At 34.1% G+C, this 23,619-nt stretch overlaps 1 non-coding gene across 1 annotated transcript; it reads right to left on the bottom strand.

The window, feature by feature from the left end:
- Positions 1-23,151: 23,151 nt before the first annotated feature.
- LOC111719007 lies at positions 23,152-23,256 on the bottom strand. Its single transcript, XR_002769333.1, has one exon. It is a non-coding gene; the product is annotated as a U6 spliceosomal RNA (small nuclear RNA).
- Positions 23,257-23,619: the final 363 nt, after the last annotated feature.

Raw genomic sequence — 23,619 nt, 5'->3', positions numbered from 1 at the left:
TTCTAAAAAAGGAGAAGGGCATTTTTCCTCCTCTTCTGTGGGATATGTTACAATTTTAAAGAGAATCAGCAGGAATAAAAACCCAAAGAAAAGCATATGTGGAGCTTCAGGTGCTTTGGTACATGGGGTAGAGAGAGGATTTCTGGGAACAGGGTTTTTCTGAGTTTTTCTCAGTTCATATGCATAGGTACCTGCTTACTCTGCTAGCATAAAACCAACTCAGATTGCCCAACCAGTTTTATTTTCCCTGTGACAAACTGAAAAATTAGATGATTTGGGGGTATATTGTGAGTTTGTTCTTAGTCATGATCCTAAACTTTCTTTCTTTCTTTCTTTTAATTTAATAGCCTTTTATTTATAGGTTATATGTATGGGTAACTTTACAGCATTAACAATTTCCAAACCTCTTGTTCCAATTTTTCCCCTCTTACCCCCCACCCCCTCCTCCAGATGGCAGGATGACCAGTAGATGTTAAATATATTTAAAATATAAATTAGATACACAATAAGTATACATGACCAAACCGTTATTTTGCTGTACAAAAAGAATCAGACTCTGAAATATTGTACAATTAGCTTGTGAAGGAAATCAAAAATGCAGGTGGGCAAAGATATAGAGACTGGGAATTCAATGTAATGGTTTTTAGTCATCTCCCAGAGTTCTTTACTTTCAGAGAGAAGACCTCTCAATTCTAGAAGGGAAAATATTTGAAAGGAAAGTTTAAATTGAATAGTTAAGCTACATCCCTATTCCTCTATTATTGCAAAAAATTCCCTCAACAAACTCTGCCCAAAATTAGGATCCTCAATTGAGGTCCTCTCCTGCCAAAGATTTTAGATTTGAGATCTGGCAGAATCTGACCTACTTTTATCGTCATTCCTGTTATATAGACAAGGAAGCAGAGAAATATAAAGATGTCAGAAGGAACACCTGAAAATTTCAGCATAATTCATGAGGTAGGGTTTCAGTGAAGTGAGTTAATTACTAGGCAGTACCACCTTCACTTTACCAGTTCCTGTTCTTAGTGGCAGAGGACTACTCATTGAGAGGTTACTTTTGCAATTCAGATTCCCACAAGGACCTTAATTAGGTTAACTGGGAATTGATGCCAACCTGAAGTCATACCTAGGTGTGTCAATATTACAGTGCAAAGTCAGCCTTTTCCAACCATTTGACAAAAATAGCAATGAGAACATGAAAAAATAGAATTTATGAGTTCTTTTTTTCTTGATAATAGAAAAGGATGCACTGACATTCACATTCTTCTTGTGGTTAACAATACAGTGATGCTTTCATTGAGTTATATAATTTAAAATGTTTTGCTTATTAACTTTTGAGATCTATTTAGTTAATGTTCCAAAGGACTCCTGCATGTCACTGCATCCCTGTTTGCTCTGGAGACATTGGAAGAATTTTCTAAGACAATTTGGCAATTCCTTATTTCAAACTTTACGAATGTGCCTCTGGAGGTTGGGGGAAAAGGAAGGGCATCCAGATTGCACAGTGAATAGAGCATCAGCCTTGGAGTCAGGACTGCCAAGTTTAAATCCCACCTCATATACTTATCACTTACTAGCTATGTGACCTTGAACAAGTCACTTAATCCAATTGCCTTTCAAAAAAAAAGTGTGTGGAATTGATCATTTCAGCAAAAATTTATTAAGTCTCTGCTATTTATTTCAACATTATAATCAGGATGTGGAGATTCTAAAGGAAATGTCTTGGAGACCATGACCATCATTTGCTGGACCTGGAATCAAGAAGAGCAGGGTTCAAACTTTGTTTTTGATACTTACTATTTGCATGACTGAGATAATCTCTCCAAATCTTAGTTTTCTCATCTATAAAATGAGAGTAATAGTCAATCTGTCAGTCAATATGTATTTATTAAGCATCGATCCTGTGCCAAGAACTAGATTAAGTACAAGGGATTAAAAGACAGTCCCTGTCATCAAGGAATTCACAATCTAAGAGGGAGAAAACATACAAACAAATAAGCTATATACAAAATAAATTAGATATAAATAACGGGGAAAAAACACAAGAACTAAGGGATTTAGACAGGCTTCCTGTAGAAGGTGGGATTTTCTCTGAGACTTGAAAGAATGGGAAAGAGAGATAAGAAAGTAAAGCTTTTCAGACAGCTATCTATCTTTCAGGGATTATCATGAGGCTCAAATGAGATTCTACATACAAAGAGCTTTTCAAATTTCAAAGTACTTTATAAATTCCAGTTATTATAATGACTCCTCTCCCTAAAAGAGTGGTTTTTGTCCATTTTGGGGAGACAAAGTATACACACTTGGAAACATTAGAGAATAATTATTGTATGGTACTGCCAATAAATGCAATTCAAATTTCTAAAAGGTCAGTGGTCAGATTTATTAAATGGACCAAGCTTCATGGAGGAAATAAAATTTGAACTGACTTTTGAAGGGTAAGTAGCATTTGAATTAGCAGAGGAGATAAAGCCATGAAAAAGCATGGAAGTAAGAATGAGTAGGATTTACACATAATAAAATATGAAGACTGAATTAAATGGCACCTTCAACTATTTGAAGGATTATAAAAGAGACACTAATGTCCTATTGGTCCCAAAGGGCAGTTAAATGATATAGTGGAAAGAGTACTAGGCCTGGAATCAGAAAAACAAGTTCAGATCAGATGTCAGACACTTTCTGATCTTGGGCAAGCTACTTAACCTCACTGTGCCTCTGTTTCTTCATCTATAAAACAAGGATAATAATTTCAACTATCTTTTAGGATTATTGTGAAGATAAAATGAGTTAAAACTATAAAGTGCATTATACATCTCAAAGGACTACATAAATATTAGACATTATTTTTATTAGGAATAATAGGTGGAATCAAAAAACAGATTTACATTCTATATCAAAAACAAAAACAAATACACAAAAAAACTTTCTAACAATTAGAATTATGCAAAAGCATAACTTTTCATTATTCCCCTTCATTAACAATGTATAAACTAAGGCTAGATGACAACTTATCTGTTATATTATAGAAAGGATTCTTTTTGAGATATAGGTTAAATTACATGGTTGCTAAAGCAGATTCCTGTAAGATAGCTAGGGGACATAGTGATTAGAGTGCTAGGTCTGAAGTCAAGAAGACTCATCTTCCTGAGTTCAAATTTGGCCTCAGACACTTACAAGCTGTATGACCCTGAACAAATCAATTAACCTATTTGCCTTAATTCCCTATCTATAAAATGTACTGGAGAAGGAAATAGCAAACCATTCCAGTATCTTTGCCAAGAAAACCTTAAATGGGATCATAGAGAGTCAGACATGACTGCAAAGACTAAACAACATTACAACATGGTTCCAGCTACCAGTTATTCCCTGAGGAGAGCAGGAAAGAAGTGAGAAATTACATGGCATAGAGTCAGATTAGGGAGGACAGGCAGAAGAGTTTGGCCTTACTAGCCTAGGAAAAGGAAATCTAATTTATGTTCCCTAGGTAGAACAATAAACAAACTATATATTTGAAAGGAGAATATTCAGGAGGTTGTTATTTTCATCCAGGAATAATAAAGATATAAATGAGAGACTTTTCACAGGAAGAAATGACAAGATTTGGTGAGATTATATATATGCAAAATGGTAAAGGAAAGCTAAGGGAGATTAAAAAAATTTCAAGATTTATAGTCTGGAAGACAGAAACAACATGTTTTGAGCATACTGAGTTTGAGATGATGGTAAGACTTCCAAGGAAAGCATCATATAGTTAGCTGGAAAATAGAGAAAGGCATTCATCCCAGACATCTGCCAGGTGCCAAATCATCATTCTCCAATGACCTTATATTAATTCTTTATATAGAAAATCTCAAAATATATCAGAAAAAATCTAACTCCTAAAAATATAGCTTTCTAAAGCAAAAGTCTGATTTTGAAAAGCTGTTTCTTGGAAATAAGTGCTTAGACTAGCACCTTACTCCATATTTCACAAAATTTTCCTCTAAATAGATAGATGACCTTAAAAATCAAGAGAAGTAGATCATAAATCTCTCATAGGTGTAGGAAGAAGATATAGTCTTAATCAAATAAGAAATAGAGGCAATAACAAAGATTAAATAGATAACTTGGATTATATGAAATTGAAAAGCTTCATGGACAAAATTAATGTATCTAAGACAAGAAAAGAAGTGGATAAATGAGAAAAATAATCTTTGTATCAAATTTTGTATCAAGATATATAAGCAATTAACATGTATATGTAAAGCTAATAATCATTCCCCAAAAGATAATTAGTCAAAGAATATTTTCAAAAGGACTGCAAAGTATTTACAACCACATGAAAAAATGCTCCAAAACACTGATAATAGAAAAACACAAATCAAAATAACCATGAGGTTTCACTCTTGTCCACCAAAAAATGGCAATAGTAAGTTTTTTGATGGCTTAGGGGATGGTAGACACACTAATGCATCATTGGTGGAGCTATGAAATGGTATAATCATTTCATAAAGCAATTTGGAACCAAGCAAGTTAACTAAAATGTCCATACCCTTTGAACTAGACACTCCATCACTGGGCTAATAATCCAAGGAAGTCATTGTAAAGAAGAAAGTTCCTATATATGCCAAAATATTTATAACAGAATCTTTTATGAGAGCAAAGAATCAAAACAAAGTATTTTCCTTTTGAGTAGGGAAAGGCCAAACAGTGATATATCAATTAATCAATCAATAAACATTTATTAATATGTGTCAGGTTCTCTGTTAAGTGTTAGGGACACACAAAAAAAAATGACCAAAGATAGTCTCTGGCTTTCAGGAGTCTAATGAGGAAGTCAACATATAAACAAAAACATACACACAAAACAATCCATATACAGAATAAAAAGGAAATAATTAATTGAGGGAAGGCACCAGAATTAAGAGCGTTTAGGAAAGTCTTCCTAAAAAAAAAAAAAAGATTTTAGTTGGGACTTAAAGGAAGGCAGAGAAATCAATAGAAGGGATGGAAAAGAGAGAGCATTCCAGGAATTGGGGTAGCCAGAAAAAATTTCTGAAGCTGAGAATTGAAGTGTCTTGCTCATGAAACAATCAGGAGGCTAGTATCATTGGATTGAAGGGTACATATTGGGAGGTAGGATGTAAGAAGACTGAAAAGGAAGGAAATAGTTAGGTTATGAAGGACTTTGAAGGCTAAACAGAATATTGTACCTACTTTATAATGTGCTTTAGGCAGATTAAATTGTAGCATTTTCATTTATAGTATTTTCCATCATAGGAATTCAACCAGAGATTGTGGGATTGGTATCCTCCATGTCCTATCTTTCTGTTTTTGAGTATCATTAATTCTATAAACCACATACCACTATCTACCTATATTCACAGATCACTACTTGATTGACAGGACTTTCACAGTCCTCTTGTAACCCATTCAACTAAGGCTATATATATATATACATTTTTGAAATAAAATCAAAATGGCATCCAAAAAACATTTGTACTTAGGCCATCTTTACTTATTCATACAATCATTCTTTTCAGGCCTTTCATTTAAAAAGCAACTATCTTATTTTCCAAGATTTCCTAATGAAAGGTATAAAAAACTTTCTCCTTCTTGCTACTACTCTAAATAATGGGACAAAGGGATAAGACAAAGAGATCAAAATCAGAAAGCACTAGATTCAGGTTCCACATGCTCCAGTGGTTCATTCTAAAAACATGGAGGAATATAAACCAAATATGAGAAGTCATTTAGGAACAAAAAGAATCAAATCTTTCTCAGATGACATCTTGGCCAGTTGACTGCATTTCTTTTTGTGATCAGTCAAAGGCCTGTTTCATCATGACAAATGCACAAGAAATATTAAATAGTGGAAACAAAAAAAAAATTCAAAGGTATCTTTTCATAGGCATACGTTCTAAGAAAGTATACATCATTACCTAGAGCAGGATGTTACAAGCAAGGCCTAAGGCCAAATGGCTTCATTTGACTTCCTACCAGTTTCATCAGGTACTCCACATTTATTTTATTGAGTGTGATAGTTTCAGTTCTTTTTATCCTCAGTAGTTACTGTCAGACACATTGTACATTGTCAATTATTGCTTCATATTTGGCTCTGTTCTATGGCTTTCACATTAGAACAATGTGGGGAGAGTACACAGTGAGACAGAACTCAAAATTAAATCCAAACGATCCCATCAAAATTAGACATTGTAAATATTTTTCCTCTACTAAAATCTTGCTCCTATATCTTTTAGTGACTTGGAAGTGAACATACATTGTGCCAAAGGAACAGAAACTCTAAGATGTTCTGCCAAAATGAAAAGATTTATGCAGAAGTCTAACAATGAAGAGCTATCATCATCCCATGATCATGAAGAGACTTATCACCCAGAAGGTTCACCACCAAGAAATGAATATTTTTGACTATTGTCACCTATGAAAGCACATAGTAGAACACAGAGAGATGGGAATGTGTATCTACTCACATGGATGAAGTCACAGACCTTTCACTATACTGCAATATCAACATTTCAAGGATGTTAAGTCCTAACAGATTTGAGAATGTGAAAGCCTTTAAGGATTCAAGGTCTACTTTATTCTATTGTGCTTATATGAAATCCTACAGAATTGTTAGCACAAAATCACAAACTATCAAAATAAAGAGATAGAGATCATCCAGTCCTACTGATATCTGAGCATAAATCCCTTCAACAATAACCCAGACAGATGGTCACATACCCTATGCTTACAGAGCTCCCATGATGAATATCCAAGATTAGCCAAGGCAGTCTATTGCATTTTGGGGCAATTCTAACTGGGGAGAAATATTTTCTTATATCGACATAATCTTCCCATCTTTAGTTTGAATCCATTACTTCATAGTTCTGCTCTCTGGGAGAAGCAAATCAAAATTTATACCTCTTTTAAATGATAGCTCCTCAAATAAATGTTTATTAAGCACTTACTGGTGGCACTGTGCTAGATATAATGTGGTGGGAGCGGGGGTGTGTGTGAAGGAAGAAATGGAATAAAACTTCTCTGTCTTCCAAGATAATCCAGTTGCAGAAACAAAATACAACTAAAGTAAAAATCAAGAAATGTGACACAATTGGATTTCAGAATTGATGTAATACATATATGTATACATATATATACATTCTATTGTGAGATTGTGTGGGAAAGATGATAAGATCTAAAATGATTCAAAGAAGGAAGTGCACATCATAGAATAAGAAATTATCTTATCTAAATTAGTATCTGAGGAGGAACAATGACAAGCTATTACACATAAAGACTTCTAGTGATGGGAAACCCATTGTTTTATAAAACAGTTCACATACATTTGAATAGATTCTATATAATGCTAGCAAGTTTTTCCTTCTAATGAATCAGACTTCACTCTAATTTCCATCCAACATTCTTAGTTCTTTCCCCTTCTAAGGACAAGCTAAACAAATCATATCCCTTCTCTAAATGATTCAATACTCAAATGGATTTTGTGATTTCATCAATTCAGGGGTTTCTTCCAACAAGGTTGATTGCCATCCATCCATGCCTTTCCTTCTTTTATGTCTCTCATCCATATCCTGAAATTTTGCTACCCAAAGTACTGAAAACCTTTCTTTCTCTCAAAATGAAGAGAGTACTAGTATAGAATCCCAGTTATCCATATTTTGCTCTTGCCATGTGACAAGTCCATCTTCTCTTTCTGTCATATAATTTTTTTATAGTACACTTTATTCCTGTTCTTCTGAACTACTTGTTAGTTCTGTTGTACTTCATTCACATCTATCATAACTATATTCAAATGAGAATCTTTCAAATACTTGAAGACAGTTAACATAACCCTATTTTCTTTTATTCTCCAGGCTTAACCTTCCTAGTTTTTTCATCGTTACTCAACACAATTTCAAATCCTTTTAAAATCCTGATCCTCTTCCTAGAAGGACTTGAGTGGTCAATATCCTTCCTAGCAGCATATTATTTCATTTCCTATTATGATCAGAAGGAATATAAACTGTCTGGTCCTTAATTCTATGATTCTATTTTTGGAACTGAAAATTTCATTAACTTTTTTGGTTCTCATAAAATACTGTTGACTCCTTTTGAGTTTAAAGTAGAGCTAAAAATTTATTTAAAAGCTTCTAATCTTTTTTTACACACATTATTGTCTAGCTATCTTCAACCTGCACTTGTATAGTTGATTTTTTGAACCAAAGTATAAGACTTTATATTTTTCTTCACTGAATTTCATCTTATTAAATTTAGCCTATTGTTCAAACCTGTTGAATACTTTTTGGATTTTGACTTTGTCATCTAAGGGGTTGGATACTTTTCTCAGTTTTGTATCATGAAATGATTTGGCAAGGCATGTACTATATATACCTTCATACAAATAATTCATAGTGATATAGACTAAAATAAGGCCAAAGATAGATCACTAGTACATTCTATTAAAGATCTCCCTACTGAGTGACATTTATCTCCTGATTTTTATTCTTTGGGTCTGGTCATTTACCTAAATTTACTATTATCTTGGCCACAACTCTCTATCTTGTTCCCAAAGGTATGAGAAGAGGTTTTTGTCTTTCTGAAATCCAGGAACACCTCTATGTCTACATCATTTCCAACTCTATTAATCTAATATTATAATTATATATTTGTATGTAGTTCTATATAATTATATTATATTACAACATAAAAATAATAGTTATATTAAATAAATAATAATAATCAACTAATGGACATACACTTAATTTCTACTTTCTTGCCACTATAAAAAGGGCTGCTACAAACATTTTTTGCATATGTAGGTCCTATTCCCTCTTTCACGATCTCTTTGGGATAAAGACCCAGAAGAATTACTGCTGGATCAAAGGGTTTGCACAATTTTATAACCTTTTGGGCGTAGTTCTAAATTGCTCTCCAGAATAATTGGATCAATATGACCTGTTCTTGAACTCATACTAGTTCTTCCTGATTATTATTTAACTAAGTATTAACAAACTATTTCTTTGGTGATGCATTCTGTTTTCCCCTCAGTAATTGAAGACTTCCTTTAAGATACTATGCTGACAAGGTAGAATTATTTCTGGGAAGCATTCAAAGATACTCACTTGAAAAGAGACCACTGTTGAAATATCTTGTTTCCAAAAAGTAAACTATCTCCTGACTCGTCACCTTGACTCATCACCTTAACTCATCACTTTCTCTTAGAACTTCCATTACTAAATTTTGTCACATTCATCTATTTTGTCTATCTGCTTTTCTTCTTTCTTTGACCAACTAACATGTAATCTCTTTAAGAATCCTGCCTCTGTTAACTATATCTTCTACCTATCATCATCAATTTCTACTATAAGTCAAATATCATTCTTTAAGCCATTTGCTAAATGATGCTGCAGCATACCTATTGACCAAAATCTGCTTAGCTAGTGAGTTTCTCAGGATCCTAGACAAAACAACAATAAGAATAAAATTGGCATTTACACAGAACTTTAAAGTTTGCAAAGCACTTTATAAACTTATTTTATCCTCAAAGCAATCCTGGTAGGTAGGTGGTATGATTTCCCCTCTTTTACAGTTGAAACACCCAAGACACAGAAAAGTTAAATGATTTGTCCAGGGTTACATGGCTTATAAGATCTAAAGCAGGATTAGAACTCAGGTCTTCCTGTCTGTATCCACTGTACCAAGCTACCACCATATTATCATGGTAAAGCAGGTGAAAATCAGATGTAAAGGACCAAAAATACCAGGCTAGGAAGATCAATGATATTCTTATCAGAAAAGGACTAACAGAGCTGGCAAAGAAGAAATGAAAATATTTGATAGATGACGAGATGGTCAGAGAGAACATGGCTTATTTAAATGTATTCAATCTCAAGAATGAAGATTTTAAAAGATAGGAATTATATGCCAGGATACTAAAATGACTTTAGGGTATGATTATACAGTATTGATAATCTTTTTTAAAAATCATAGAACTCTTAAGAATTCCCAGCAGACTAGAGATGAGCATATTGCTCAACTTTCATAAAAGGGAAACTAGCTTTCACAAGCTATAACCTAATGAACTCAGTGTCAACACCTTTAAAAAGAAAAAAAAAAAAAAAAAAGAATGAAATAAGGGGCAGCTAGATGGTACAGTGGATAGAGCACCAGCCCTGAAGTCAGGAAGACCTGAGTTAAAATCCAGCCTCAGACACCTAATACATCTTAGCTGTGTGACCCTGAGCAAGTCACTTACCCCAAATTGCCTCAGCAAAAAAAAAAAAAAAAAAAAAAAGAATGAATTATTAAACAGATAATTTATGAACACTGAGAAAGTGAAATGGCAATTACTTGGAGCTAACATAATGCTAAGACTTTGCCAAATTCCCTTTTGTTCCCTAATAGTGCTACCATTAAAATTCCCTTTATCTTTGTGAATAATATGGAGACTATTAGATGGCATGTAAGTATATTTGTAATAATAACTAACAAATGGTACTTTGGGTTTTGCACAGTTCTCTATGTATTTTATTTCATTAGATCTTCACAGTTCTGTAGGATCTGTATTACAGCCATTGTTATTATCATTTTCACAGAATAGGGGAAGAAGATTAGACTGGAACTTAGTGGACATCAAGTCTAGCCTCTGAAAAAATACTTCAGAGGACATCACTCCCCCATACACCCGTCCTATATATATATTTACATACATATAACTAGATGTTATGGAGATGTAGCTAGACTGCAGGACATGGAAAAATGACAGAGACTTTAGATAACTGCAAGCTAAAGGGGAGCCATTGATATGTAATGACAGCCACAAAAGTCAATACAAACTTAGGCTACATCAATAAATACTATAAAGAGGGAGAGGAAGGAGAGGGGAGAAAGTTGGCTACAGAGATAGTAAAGGATCTAGAAACTATATATGAAGAATAATAAACCAAAATACTGGTTTAGTTTAAAAAAGAGGTTTGGTCTTAGGTGATCTGGTTTTGAATTTGGATTCATACTTATTAATGTCTATGTGATATATTGTATTTAACTTATACTTTAATATATTTAACATATATTGGTCAACCTGACATCTGGGGGAGGAGTGGGGGGAAGGAGGGGAAAAATTGGAACAAAAGGTTTTGCAATTGTCAATGCTGAAAAATTACCCATGCATATATCTTGTAAATAAAAAGCTATAATAAAAAATTTTTTTAAAATAAATTAAAAAAAAGAGAGATAGGAAAGTTTAATTTGTCTATATGGGACCTCAAATTGAAAGTAAGTCTGCATTCTGAGACTATATACATGATACTAAACAATTCTTAAAGTGGAAAAATTAATGTCTATGTGACCCTGTGAAGGTTATTTCCTCATGTTGGGCCTCAGTTTCCTATCTGTAAAATGATATTTTACAAGGTTAGCCCTAGACTCACTTGCATTTTTAAAACCCCATGATTCTAGGTAAACAAGTAAAGTTTCATTACATCCATCTTGCAAAGGAAAAAACTGAGGCTTCAGGATGCTAACTTACCTCAAATCACCCAACTAGTTGGTACCAGAGCCATTGAATTGATCATTTTGTTCGTAGTAAACTCTTGGTTTTCCTTACCAATAAATGGAGAAAAAGAGATTGATTATAGCTAGAGTAGATACTTAAATTATAAACAAATGTTAAAATTTTAAAATAGTAGATATTTAAAAGATCATTTGTATTTAATTCTGGAATTGGGCATAATCAGATACATGCTAAGCTCTTTCCCTTTCTGTTCAGCCCTGATCTCTGACCACATGGCCCAGGCTGATGATAACCTAAGGTTTGACCACATAAAAGGTATAGAAGGCTCTGATTAATGTAGATAATTAGAAGTTGGTTCTAGGTAAGAGAGATTTTTAAATGCCAAATAGAAGCCATTGGGACACAGCAGGTTGGGATTGCAAAGTTTCCCTTTAGGCCAAATGGACATAAAGATTATATGAGAGCTGCCTCTATCAAACTGGGAAAAAAAATATTTTTATGACACATAGCCTACTGGTTTTCCCTGGTGTCATTTCCCAACTAAGGAAGGAAGATAAATTAATACCTGTGATTAACTGGCATCTGATCTTTCTCAAGGAAAGACTAACAAAAATTTTCCCTTCATTTAAATCCTACTCCTGCATAGATAGTGGTATTAATATGTAAGACTGGTCGGAGGAGAGAAGTAAGTGTTCCCAATTATCCCACAAGGATATAAAAAGTTCTTAAAAATTTAGAGATAAATTAATTCTTAGATTTAATTAATCAATAAAATAATTACTTGAATTTTGACATAGTTTTGCCCATAGTGGCCACTTTACTAAAAACTACTCATTTGTGCCTTTGTATCACAAGAATATAATCCATATTTCCTTAATTCACACTTTTTTCCTAGGCAGTTCTCTTGTGGACATCAGCTCAAATGGCAATAGACATGTGACAAGAAGGGACTCTCTCTGTGTTTTCCTTGCTGTATGGTTTCATTCCTACTTTTCAATCTAGCTCCAATTTCTCTTTCAATTCAATAAGCACTGATTAAGTACCTGTTTTGTGGAAGGTCTATACTGCTAAGGTTCTGGGGATACAAAGGCAAAAAAATGAAAGTGACTTTCTCAAAGAGGAAGTGAATCAATGCTCTTAAATTTCTCTTTTACTATTTTTTCCTCCCTTGTTTTCTCCTACCACATTCTCAAAAGCTGAATAAACAAATTCTTGATTTACCCTTTCCTGGAGTTTGAGGATTAAGACTTGCTCTAAGTGATACTGACTTTATTCTACTTGGAAACGAAGGAAGTTGTAGTCTGGAATCTGAGTTAGGGTAAGGTAAGGCTAAACAAAAACTACCAACGCAGTTAGCATGAGCCAATAAAGATTGTCTGATAGAGAGGGACTTCTGGAGTAATATTTAAGGGTTATCTAACCTGCTCCTCAGAAATTTCTAAGACCTTTGAAAATTTAGTTTCATGAAGGCTTCCTCTACCCATCATCAGGATTACTTCCAACAGTAATTGTTTTCTCCTTAAGTCATCTTCACTCATATCACCAAGTATTCTTCATAAGAGAACAGAAAAATCGGAGGAAACTGTACTCACTGGCCATCTATGTGTCTGAGTTGGTTGTCATTTGCCTTCTAGTACTTGAAAGTATGAAGCACTAAGCTTTTGAAATTTCTTCTGCAATAGACTTATCATAAAAATCATAATCAAACAAATCCTTAAACCATTAATGGCTATAGAGAAAGAAAAAAAAAAAAGGTTGTCCATATGTGAAGAACTTCCTGAACCTCCCAGAAGCTGAACAAGAAGATAATGTTTTTTTTTTTTTTTTAGTTTTTTAAAAATGTAAATAATATTCTATTTTTTCCAATTACATGTAAAGACATTTTTCAAGATTCATTTTTATAAGATTTTGAGTTCCATTTTTCTCCTTTATTCTTCTATTCCCTCTCAAAGATAAAAAGAAATCTAAGTTATACACGTGCAATCATGTTAAAGATATTTCTACATTACTCATATTGTGAAGGAAACTATGATGACTGCGTATTTTAAAATCAGCTGGAGTCAGGAATTCAGGTTAGGGGAAAATCATCAATCTTTATTCTTAGCAGAGATGAAGAAAGGTCGGAGGTAGATGGGAATCGGGAATAGCAATGTCAGCAGCTAAGTCAAGAAGCTAACTAGACCAGAAGCCACACGACCAGCAGCTAGGAGTATGGAACCCAGGCTCAATCTCTCCCAGCTTCTCTTCCTGTCTCTCTCTGCCTCCACCCACCGAAATCGTCATTTCCTATACATCACATCAGGACTTGCATGGAGAGTGGGCGGGGGTCATTCTTTATCCAATCATGTATATTAATAGAGTATAGCCCAATTACTATTTAGCCTCACGTGCTTGGGACCTCAATGCATCAACTCAAGCCTCAGCCCTTTACAGGAAACAATATGAAAGAAAGGGGGAAACTATGAAAAAAATTGAAAATAATATGTTTCAATCACATACTCTGCATGTGGATAGTATGTCTCATCATTAGTCTTTTGTAATTATCTTGGATCATTATATTGCTGACAAGAGTCTATCACAGTTGATCATAATGTGTCTTTTTTAAGAGCAGGGCATGTATAGGACCTTATGAATCAAAAACATGAATATTAAGGAAAGTATTCCAAGGAATCTCCATTGTATTTCTTTAGAGCTGTACTGTTTGTACTTGCTGGTCTATTTTCTTTGTGCTTATTCTCTGTACTTATTCCCAACTATGTCTGTCAATAATACTAAGTGCTCACTACATGCAAAGGACTATGCTAGGTGCTAAAGACATTTTTTTAAAATGGTTCTTCTCTTCACCCATATTTTCTCTAAATTATACATCCTTCAAAGACAAAAATTAATAGGATGTAGACTAGTTGAGAATTGGCCTCTTGGCCTATCTAGCTTTGTACTAGTGTGTTCTCAATGACACAAAAATGACATTAAGGGAAATTAGATGATAAATTATCATCAGCTTGTTAATAATCATGGGAGAATGTAAACCCAAACCCTAATATCTACCTTTGCCGCCAACAGGACTGAAAAACTCTACTCCCAGCCAAACTATGGCATAGGAACAGGCATCTTCCAAATGACTGAGAACCTAATAGAATTTGGAATTAATGCTTTGAAAAGAAAATGAAAACAGACAACCCAGAGAGGAAAGCAGAAGGAAATTTTTCCCCTCGTCTTGGAATCATATTGTCTCTGATATTGTCAAGACTTAGATTTAGAGTTGTCTGTGTTTGGACCTTTGGCCATCAAATTGAACTACCTTGTTTTATAGGTAAGAAACCTGAGGCCCAGCAAGGAAAAGAGATTTACTCTATGTGCCAAAGGTAATAATTATTAAAAGCTGGATTTGAATAAAAATCTCTGATTCCATTTCTCTCAATAGCATTGATATGAGATGAGACCAAAATTTCCCATGAGACTTGAGGAACTTTGTTGAGAAAGGTATGGTATTCCTTGTGTGCCAAAATGTTTGAGGCAGCCCTGTTTGTAGTGGCTAGAAACTGGAAAATGAATGGATGCCCATCAATTGGAGAATGGTTGAGTAAATTGTGGTATATGAATGTTATGGAATATTATTGTTCTGTAAGAAATGACCAGCAAGATGAACACAGAGAGACTTATATGAACGGTGAAATGAACAGAACCAGGAGATCATTATATACATCAACAACGATACTGTATGAGGATGTATTCTGATGGAAGTGAATTTCTTCGACAAAGATAAGATCTAACTCAGTTTCAACTGATCAATGATGGACAGAAGCAGCTACACCCAGAGAAGGAACACTGGGAAATGAATGTAAGCTGCTTGTATTTTTGTTCTTCTTCCCGGGTTATTTTTACCTTATGAATCCAATTCTTCCTGTGCAACAAGAGAACTGTTCAGTTCTGCACACATATATTGTATCTAGGATATCACATATATTGTATCTAGGATATACTGTGACATATCTAACATGTATAGGACTGCTTGCCATCTGGGGGAGGGGATAGAGGGAGAAAAGTGAACAGAAGTGAATGCAAGGGATAATGGTGTAAAAAATTACCCAGGTATGAGTTCTGTCAATAAAAAATTATAAAAAAGAGAGAAAGAGAGAGAAAGACAGAGAGAGAGACAGAGACAGAGACAGAGACAGAAAGAAAGGTAGGGTATTCCTAATGCTTAGCACAGTGTTTTGCCATAAGTACTTAATAAGTTCATTCATACATGCATATCCAGGAAGATATTACAATTAGTAAGCCAGTAATTTCATAATCAAAAAACATTTTTATAATTCTTACTCAAATCCAATAGATTTAAAATAAGGTTAAAAACACAGAAAGACACACACCATCAATACTACAAGGACATGAAATGTCATCATGCTACCCATGCAGATCATGATTGTCTGTAAAATAATTTTATAAAATTGCCTGAGACTCAGAAAAGTTAAATTATTTGCCTGTGTTCACACAGTCCTCCTGGCTCAAAGTCCAGTGCTCTATTACTCCCACTTCTTATTTTACTAAGTTAAGTCCTCCATATTGTGTGAATCCTCTAATGAGAGTTTATTTTGTCTTTTTCAAATTTCTCTATTTGGTATATAGCTGGCACTTACAAAGGTGTAGACAATAATATTTAAGTTGCAAGAGACCTCAGAGTTCAACCTGACCAAGAATCCTTTCTATCCAGGACAAGTGGTTACACAGCCTTTATTTGAAAATCTTATTTAGCAAGGAAGAACACATCCTACTTCTTGAAGCAACAGATTCCATTTTTTTTGCATAGCACCAATTTTTAGGATGGTCAATTAACTAGGTGGCACTGTGGATAGGGTGCCAGGTTGGGAGTCAGGAAAACATCTTCCTGAGTTTAGATTTGGCATCAGACACTTACTAGCTGTGTGATCCTGGGCAAGTCACTTAATCCTGTTTGCCTCAATTACTCCTCTATAAAATAAGGTGGAGAAAAAAAATGACAAAAGGTTACAGCATCTTTGCCATGAAAACCCCAAATTAGGGTTACCAAGAGTCATACATGACTGAAATCACTGAACAACAAGAACAAAATTATGAGGATTCTTTTCCTCACATGGAGCCAAAGTTTGTCTCTCTAAAAATTGTCCCATTGCTCCTACTACACCCTCTAGAGAAAAAAAAGCTAAACAAATCTGGTCTCCTTTGCTCCCTTCCACATGGCAGCTTTTCAAATATTTCAAGAAATATTCTTCCCAAAATCATATTCCCTCTGAGCTTTTTCTACTGGAAGATAAATAACCCTTGTCCCTTCAGTTTATCTTGTAGGATATGATCTCCAATCCCCTTGTCAGTATGATTCCTCCTCGGGTCACATTTAACTTTATCAGTGCTTTTCCTAAGAAATAGCAGTCAAAAACATGTGTGGACTGTGGCAAAATAGCTAAAATTCATGTTGTAGATTTGCCAGAAGTTGTTCTAGGCTTTCTGCAGAGTGTCTCCCACAGATGAGGATTTGGGGCTTCCATTATTTATGTCTCTCTCTACAAAACATAAACATTCTTTTTGCCTCTTGATGAGGATTTTGTTTTAGCCTTATGTCTATTTGTTGAGATCCAAAACATTTGTCACAATTAGGATTATTAGCTGAGCTATGATCATTTCATGTACTTGGGTTGCACCTTTAGACATGGTCTTTAAAAATGAGAGCAGAAACAGAGATTTCATGAAAACAAGAGCTAGAAGGTCAAATTAAGAGAACTTAGTCAGATTTATACTGCTTCATTTACCTGAAAGGAAGTATTCAAAACCATAAATCACAGGCAATAAGCAATCAGTAAGGTATTCTGGTGTAAGAAAAGGATCATGCAGAAGGGAGGTCCCTTCATCTCTAAACAGTCTTGGAATGATTTTGGTTCATCTGGATAGGTTATACTATGGATTGTTGGCAGGGATATGCATATCAAAAAGGTCGCAGATCCATTAAGTGTCTAAACTGGATCTCAGACCAAATTTTCTGCAAATTAATTTTCTTCTTGACTTCTTTTCACAATCTTCTTCTTCACTTATTTTCACAATAATGCTGAGTATTATTGTGCAAAATATCTTCTCCTTTCCTTCTGCATCGTCTATAAATAAACTTAGACACAACAAAGAGAGCACTGGTAAAGACCACATCTAAATCCTGGCATCCTAACTGTGGCAGTTATTTTGGATGGGTTAAACTCCTCTAGAAAATTATTATGATCAAAATCAATATCTTTGTGCTTATTCATTAGCTATTTTCAAAGTTGGGCCAGTTAGGTAGAGGACAGAGCATTAGACTTGGCATCAGTATGACCTGAAGCCCAAATTCAGCCTCAGATGCTACCAGCTGTGTGATCTTGGACAAATCACTTACCTTTGTTTGCCTCAGTTTCCTTGTCTACAAAATGAGCTGGAAAAGGAAATGTCAAACCACTCCAGTATTGTTGCCTAGAAAACCCCAGATGAAGTCATGAAGAGTAGGATACAACTGAAATGACTGAACAACCACAATAATGCTTTCAAAGTTGACAGATTCTTTTAAAAGGTCGGGCTGTAATTAAATATATACATCATATACACACAGATGTGTGTATGTATATTTATATACACACATATATATACATACATTCTCTCTCTCTCTAGAGAATACTTTCTATAGTGTGTGTATATGTGTATGACACACACATATACATATACACTTATATGTGTAGTACTTTCTGATCTTTAGCTTTTTCTCTAATTTAGTGTTTATGTTCAGCAATTAACAAACATATACTTTGATCTATGCATGCACTAACCAATTGTTAACCTAACTGCGTATATACGTGGAGTGTATTCTGAAGTGACCAAATCAACTTTTTATTGTCTATTAGAGAATAGTCCATTCATTATTGCTTCTTGTTCAGTGTTTGTCACATTCAGTGCTAGCCTTGAATGAATAAATCAGTCATCAAGCATTTCTAGCATCTACTATTTGTCGGGCACTCTTCTGGATACTGAAAAAAGTATTCATGATATAATTATGAAATTTGTGAGTAATCTGATTTTTTAACTTTTGGTTCTTTCATTTTTTTGATTTTGAACTTTATTTTTCAACATAGTTTTCATTGCTCCTTTCAATCTCATTTTCCTATCAAAATCATTGAATACCAAAGTGTACTTTGACTTTGGAGTTTCTTTTCAACTTGAACTCTTATACTTCTTTATCTGTTCAAGTAGATAGGCTCATAGGATTGAGAATTAGAAAGAGGCTTATGAATAAATCAAGTCCAGGGCTTCTTAAACTTTTTCCACTTGATGGAGGCGGAGCCAAGATGGCAGAGTAAGTAAAGGCAGGAACTTTTTCCCTTTGCAATCTCTTTTTGCCTAAGAAATTTCTACATGGTCCAGATATATATGACTCGGATATATAGGTATACAAATCAAATACTTACTGATAATAAATCATAACTTAATGATCCCCATATTTAATTATGATACCTTTATTGGGTCACAAACCACAGTTTAAGAAGCTGGAATCTAGTACATCTTTAGATGTTTAGAAACTAAGACTCAGAAATATTAAAAGACTGAAAGTAGAAAAACTCAGAAATGTTAAATGACTAAAAATAGAAGAAAGGTAGAAACTTAAATTGAGACCAAATGAATTACCTTGCTACCTTCTATTAACTTAGGTATCTACCTACTAGAAAAAAAAATGTTAGATTGAGTAGACTAAAGTAACCTTTTGCTTTTGTCAACACTATTAACGTTCTTGCCTATGTGTCAGTTTTTAAAATGCTGTTTTAACAAGACAGAACTTTAGCAGAAACTAAGATGATCATCAAACAGGTTCTTGTTAGTGTGGCTTACTAATTGGATTGTGCCCAGCACTAAACTAATCATATCACATTGATGACAGTTAGATGAGACGTTGATCTTAGTTCATACTTAACTATGACATTGCATCATGAAGCAAGTTGGAAAATTCTGATTCTATAGGTAGAAGAGTCCACATAGTGCCTTCCCCTATCTGCTCAAACTATCTGTCTGTGACCTGGAAAAAAGAGGAAAATAAAGAATTGAGGAATACACCTTTTCATTCAAAACTCCTCCAAAAGGAAGAAGGCAAAAATGACCCAAAAAGCAAGGGAAATGCTTACCTCAGCATAATGTTATCAATCAATTATTAAGCACCTATCCTTTGCAAGGCACTATATTAGATTCTGGAGATACAAAGACAAAAATAAACTAGCCTCTGTCCTTAGGCAGATAATATTTTACTGGAAGAAAACTCTAAAGTGAAAGCTTTTGATTTGGGGATCCAATTTATGAGCCTTGGAATGAGAAATATATATATTTTTAAAAGAGTCTTGAATTGAGAAATGCTTTTTTCCCCCCTTCTCAGATGAAGAATAAAAGTAGCATATAAAGCAGAGAAAATTTCCCTTATATTTGTTGTCTAGTAATAAAGATAGAATCCTTACATTTGTACCATTGAAAATGGCTGTTCTAGCAGAATGCTGTCATGGCTCAAAACAGCAAGCAATAAGTAGATTATCATTTCTTGGCTTTTAAATGTACCTAAGTCTTCTTCAGGTAAGCATATATTTTATCTCCAGCTAGATTATGGGCTCCTTAGGTATAGTCATCTCTTATCTTTACCATTTAGCTTCTTTGGTGAGGACACATAATAACAAAGCAAAGATCTGATTCTTTGTGGGCTTGTTAGCTTAACACAGAGAAAAATTGTTCTATGATTATAGATTGAATCAATATCTTCCATAGCTGTCCTGAAGTAGTAACAAGGGAGCAGAATGGGAGAATGGAAATTTTTTTTTGGAAATGTTCACAAATATTGGTTCCATTGCAACCATGGACAATGTCAACTCCTACAGAGCTTTCTAAGAGTTCCACAGGGATCTATTATGTACCTGTTCTATTCAAAATTTTATCATGCTTTGAAAAAAAAACATAGAAAGATAAGGGAGGATATTATTTGAGAATGGGAGTAACATTATGAAGAGATTATGGTCTTTTTTAAAAGGAGCATAAACAAAATGTTTTTAACATGGCCAAAAAACATATATGGCATGTTTATCCAAGCTACAAAGTTGGGAGGAATAGGCAATATATCAGACAATAGAAACTGTATCCAAAAAGATTTCAGCAGGCTAAGAGAACAGCTAATATAAAAATTAAAAAGATAAATAATCTACACAAGTATAGGATTGAATTATTTTGTCTAGAGAGTATTTCATGTGAAAAAATATCCAAGTATTCTAACTCCATTCTCAATTTGAGGCAACAATGGGATATGGTAGCTAAAAAATGCTAATATGATTTTAGGTTGAGTTTAGCCAAAGTACCCAGAAGCAGTAAGACTGATTAACTCAGTAGATAAGGTGGTGGACCTGGAATCAGGAAGACCTCAGTTCAAATCTTGCCTCAGATACTGTTGTGACTCTTGTCAGGTCATTTAACATATGCTCACTTTAATCTCCTGGAGAAGGAAATGACAAACTATGGCAGTGTTCAGTAGAGTCATCAAGGCCATGAAGGGTCAAAAATTACTGACTGATGGAACAGCTCCAAGAAAGGGAAATAATATTCCTGCTATATTCAAGCCCTACTCAAACCAAAACCAAAATATTTGATTCCCATTCCAGGTACTACATTTTAGGAAAAACACTGGCCAATTAGTATATAACCAGAGAAGAGAACCCAAGGATGATTAAGAAAATAGAAGTCATATCTAAAAGATTTGGTGATTTTTACCTTGGAGAAAAAAATACTGACTTCTCTGAGTCTCAGTTTCTCACTCTGGGATTAAAGGGGGAGACGGTTTTCCTTTCCAGGTCCAAATTAGGAATACAACAATAGCATTTTTCATTTATCTAAGGATATGGAAAAAGGAACAGATTCATTCTTTTTGGTACCATAAGGTAAAACTAGAAGCAGTGGGAGGGAAATGTCAAAGAGGAATAATTAGATTCCATAAAAGAAAAACCTTCCTAACCATTAGTGGAATGAATTGCCGCACAACGCAAAAATTGCCCAAGTGGGGGCTTCGTTAGTACTTACCAAAGATTTTGTAGTCTACCAAATATTATACTATACTGCTTCTGAGGTTCTTCCAAAACCCGAGAGCTTTTGATGTGATTATGCAGATAAAACAAAACAAATCTCTCTTCATATATCTTATATTAAAGTATTCTTCTTAAATCCATCTATAAAAAGTAAACACCATGAGGGAGACTATAGTCCTTTAGAAGGGCTGGCTGACTGATTAACAGTCTAGGGAATATCTTGATTTAAGAGTTGCTGAAAGAAATGGCTTCTCTAAGACCTCTAGAAGTATACAGGTAACTAAAAAGAAATAGCATAAAACAGAGACATTCTCAAATCTTCACAATCTTGACTACCAGCCAGGAAGAAAGGATTATGTAAGTATGATATGCAATGTCATATATTGTATATAATGTGGGATAGTCTTGAACAGTATAGAGACTAAATATTAATAGTTCAGTCTTAAAAAAATTTAATTTTTTCATAAAGTCCAAATCTTTTAGGAAACAAATTAATAAAAACTCCTGAATCTCCTCTAAAACATTTTTATAATCTGCATTTTGCTTCAATGAAGCTTTCAAGTATTTATGAATTGTCTACTATGTACCAAGCACTGTGCTAGGCATAAAGATACAAAGGCAAAAATGAAATAGTCTCCATCTAAAGGAGCCTACATTCTATTGCAGAGAAGCACTTAGATATGCAAATAAATAAATGGAAAATATAAACAAAGTAAATACTAATTACTGGCAAATGGATCATTCACTGCTTAATAAGGGTAGTCAGTTCAACTGGGAAGCTTTTATTGTTTGAAAATACTTTTTTTCCTCTTTATGTTAAATTAAAATTCATGTCATAATTTCCTTCCATATGTGTAAAGGTCTGAAACTCTTGAGTCCATGCACTGATCTTGAGTCGATAACCAAGAACTTAAGGCTAATTATCGATTGGACAATACTCTATAAGCATATGCTTGGAAAATGGCCCTTCCCACTCTTCTGTGCTGGCTTGATAATTAGTGTATACAGAGAATTGTAGGAGGGACTGGGGGGTGGAGTAAGACTAGCCAGGGTCACTTCTGGGCAGGAGACAAAGAGGAGAGGTCATGGAGATTCTGCATCCATCCAATTCAATTCTATCCCTAAAGACCAAGAATAAAGAGCAAGGACTTTTGCTTATCCTGACTCTGGCTGATTCTAAGGTATCCAGGGTGCTAAAGCGGTCATCACACATGTTCCTAATTCAATCTCTGTAGCTTCCTAGAATGTGTCTTCTAACTTCATCCTAAATATTTGAAGTCACCTATAATAGTCTTCTGGCTAAACATTCCCAATTTATTCAACCATTCCTTAGATGATGACATGGTTTTGAGTCATTTTCATCCTCATTGTCTTCTTTTGACAAAATTCTAGTTTTTTAATTTATGCCTTGAAATAGGGAACTCATAACTAAATAAAATAAACCAAATGTTGTATGAATAGTGTTCTAATACTTCTCTTGATTTAGAACCTATCCTATCAATATAGCCCAAATTGCATTAGCTTTTTAAGTATATAATAAATTCTACACATTCTTTGTGAGATTTTTTTTTTTTTAAAGAACACTTTATAAATGTGAATGTCATCCTTGTGCTGGGGCCATGTTAATCTTCTCTATGCTGCTCCATTTTTAGTATGTGTTACCAAAGTGATCACTGTATTTTGGGGTCTTTTTATATTAAACTGGTCTTGTTTGGTATTACTTTTGCTAACCCCTTCCCGATCTATAATCTCCTTTCCTCCACTAATGGGGAGTAAAAAGAAAAAAAAGTCCTCATTATAAATAATAATAGTCAAGTAAAATGAATCTACATAATGACCATAACCAAAAATATTTGTACTCCTCTATATCCATCCTATCTTTTTCAAGAAGTGGGCTACATACTTCCTCATAAGATCTCTGAAATCTTATGTTTATATTCCAAAATTCCTACTTAGCTCTGTTTTTTTTCCTTCAAAAGTGCTTGAAAGTTGCATTATCTTTTAAAAACAATAAACATACTGTATATATTAATTCAT

Source organism: Sarcophilus harrisii, chromosome 1, assembly GCF_902635505.1.
Source record: "Sarcophilus harrisii chromosome 1, mSarHar1.11, whole genome shotgun sequence".
NCBI lineage: Eukaryota > Metazoa > Chordata > Mammalia > Dasyuromorphia > Dasyuridae > Sarcophilus > Sarcophilus harrisii.
Note: the sequence above shows the minus strand (reverse complement) of the source record. Positions and strands in the feature narration are given on the sequence as shown.